This window comes from Palaemon carinicauda, chromosome 32 (genome assembly GCF_036898095.1).
Source record: "Palaemon carinicauda isolate YSFRI2023 chromosome 32, ASM3689809v2, whole genome shotgun sequence".
Classification (NCBI taxonomy): Eukaryota; Metazoa; Arthropoda; class Malacostraca; order Decapoda; family Palaemonidae; genus Palaemon; species Palaemon carinicauda.
The window spans coordinates 63,939,256-63,942,710 of record NC_090756.1 but is presented as its reverse complement, the minus strand read 5'-3'; positions in this window follow the sequence as shown (position 1 = coordinate 63,942,710).

The window sequence follows — 3,455 nt, the reverse complement described above, 5'->3', positions numbered from 1 at the left end:
CTTAACACATTTCTAAATTATAATTTCACACCAAAATACCATTAGCAGAAAATATTTCTTTCTCTATTAACATAATTATAATTAATTGTAATTGGTAAGTTATTACGTTTTCAAATAGATCATAAGAGGAACTTAGGCTGAAATAATCCACTTAAAGAGAGAGAGAGAGAGAGAGAGAGAGAGAGAGGAGAGAGAGAGAGAGAGAGAGAGAGAGAGAGAGAGATTGTTTTCACCAGCTATAACAGAGACTCATGAATTAGTTATTGTCATTGGTGCTAAACTTAGATATCAGATCGCACTTATTTTTTACATCAAAAGTAGACAATGAAAAAGTAAGTATTAACCTCTGGGAGGAAAAGAAGGAGGGGTGTTGGAGCCGGGGAGACCAGAAAGTGGGTCTTACAGGGTCAGGTAATGATTTATTGTGGAATGTTATAGAAAAAACTCAACGGCCGTTAAATGGTAAACTAGATATAATAATTGTTGGAGTGAATGGAATGAATCTCCCCAAAACCTTGATATTCCTAGAAGATTTTGAAAATTAAATGAAAATTAAATAGAAATTAGAAGTAAAGTAAACAAAAAAGTATTTGAAAAGTTTTCGAGAAAATCTTCAAATACTCCATAAGCCATTACGTGAAATTTGGTACCGAGGGATTTTTTAATAAATTGTAATACAATTCAAGTTTCAGGATACTTTTAATGATATACCAGACTGAAATATTCATGAAGCTATTAAAAGAAATTTTTCTCTCAGTGCCAAACTATTTTATTCAAGGTGCGTGACTCAGCCCCATTGAAACTGTTATTTTGAGGTTATTTCAAACTCCTACTGAAATTTTATTTATCGACCGATTAATTTCATTTGAAAAGTATTGGAAAAAGAATTTCTGATATGAAAATTGGAACTAGGAATATTTATGGAATTATATAATATTATAAAATTTTTCTCACAACCCAATAAACATTATTTTGCGTCTAGTAGAATACTAATAACAACAAACACACATAAACGCATAAAAATTTCTGTTTTTCTAATAAAAAGTATTTCATAAAAATTTAAGTCTGAAATTCTAATTATACATATAAAAAATATTTTTGCATATCATAATTACTATTAGATAATATTATAAAGAAATTTTGTACCCCAATAATTAATGTTGATATAAAATATGTGACACGCTATTTATATCAAATTATATATTACAATAAGTTTAATATATAACATAATTAAATAGCAAATATTGATAATTAATTCTAAGGTTATAATATATAAATCCTTCGATAAAGAATCAAAACTGTTTCGGGAAATACTAGAAAGATCTTGAATGATCTTTTACACTCATTTGGTCCTCCATAAACTCGACACATTTTTGTTAGATTGTGGGACACTTATCTTCAAGGTTCGTTAGTCTCTCTCTCTCTCTCTCTCTCTCTTCTCTCTCTCTCTCTCTCTCTCTCTCATCTCTCTCTCTCTCTCTCTCTCTCTCTCTCTCTCTTCCCATACGTATATTTTTCACTACACTAAATCTCTCATTCTATCTGTCTCTCTGTCTCTCTCCTCTTCCTCTATGTATATTTTCTCATAAGCTCAAATCTCTCCTCTCTCTCTCTCTCTCTCTCTCTCTCTCTCTCTCTCTCTCTCTCTCTCTCTCTCTCTCTAATATTTTCTCCTTACACTAACATCTCTCTCTAAATATATTGCTTTACTATCCCAATTCTCTGTCTGTCTGTCTGTCTGTCTCTCTCTCTCTCTCTCTCTCTCTCTCTCTCTCTCTCTCTCTCTCTCTCTCTCTCTCTCTCATTAGGAAAACACCTTGACGCAACTATTTTCACGACTGATTCGTACAGATAAGTAGTTAGAATAATCTAACTCAAATCAATTGTAAGGCAAGTCTTTATCTTTCAACTTACCTGCACCATCTTCTAGAACAATTTCTTGTTAATCTTCGAATTTTAACCCGTTCTTCTGACCAACCGGTACCGCGGACTATGAACTCCTTGTCAAGACAAAACCTGTCAACAACTCCGTTTTCATTCACTTTGTCTGAAACTCTAAAACAACGTTAACAAATAAAGACGGGAAAACAAATCTGTTTCTTAATAAGGCATGCGTTTAACATTAAATTAATTAATTCAATTAGAATTCAAAAAGGGGAAAGTTAAGAATTTAAATTCAATATTAACAAACGGCAATCATTCAGTTTACTTTCCGTCCATAAACGAACACCAAAAAGGGGACAAAAAGTAAGAAACAAAACGAACTAGTCAATTCGACTATTCTCCCACGAATGAAATTACCATTCTTCAATCGATTATTTCTGCAAAGGAGAACTGACTGAAAAGTCTGGAAACGTGACGTCACGAAAACACAATAACAATCCATGAAACTTCCCTATAAAAAATAAACTTTCTCACATGATATACAGAATAAGGTAATGGATGAGACAGGAATTGGCATTAGCAATACGAATTATTGTTATATATATATATATATATATATATATATATATATATATATATATATATATATATATATATATATATACTATATATATATATATATATAATATCCAGTTGATCGATAGAGAGTTAATTCCGAGTGGACTGATAGAGAAATAATGCCCAATGATTGATAGAAAATTAATTTCCATTTGATCAATAGAGAACTAATCTCCAGTTGATCAATAGATGATTAATTCCTAGTTGATCGATAGAGAATTAATTTCCGTTTGATCAATAGAGAACTAATCTCTAGTTGATTAATAGAGTATTAATTTTAAGTTGATCGATAGAAAATTAATTACCAATTGAAGGGAACATAATTATTTCCTTTTGATCAATAGAGAACTAATCTCCAGTAGATCAATAGAGAAGTTTTTTTCAGTTGATCAATAGAGAAGTATTTCTCAGTTGATCAATAGAAAAATAATCATCAGTTGATCGATAGAGATTTAATCACCAGTTGATCGATAGAGAACCAATCTGTGGTTGACCGATAGTGAATTAATCGCCAGTTGATCTATAGGGAACCATTATCCAGTTGATCGATAGGGAGTTAATTCCCAGTTGGTCGATAAAAATTGATTTCCATATGATCGATAGAGAACTAATCTCCAGTTGATCGATAGAGAATTAATTCCTAGTTCATGTATAGAGAATTAATCGCCATTTGATCGATGGATAATTAATCCTCAGTTAATCGATAGAGAATTAATTCCCAATTGATCGATACAGAATAGATTCCCAGTTATAAATACAGAATTATTCCACAGACAATTGGTAGTGGCAACGAACCACAGTGTATGTGTGTTGACCATAAATGGACACATTATTAGGCATGTAAATATCGCGAATGAATAGTAAATACGAATAAATGGAAGGACAGGAATATTGCAAAGAAGAGAAAATATAAGGTGTATTGACAAACCTTTTACTCATGTCCTGTAAATTGC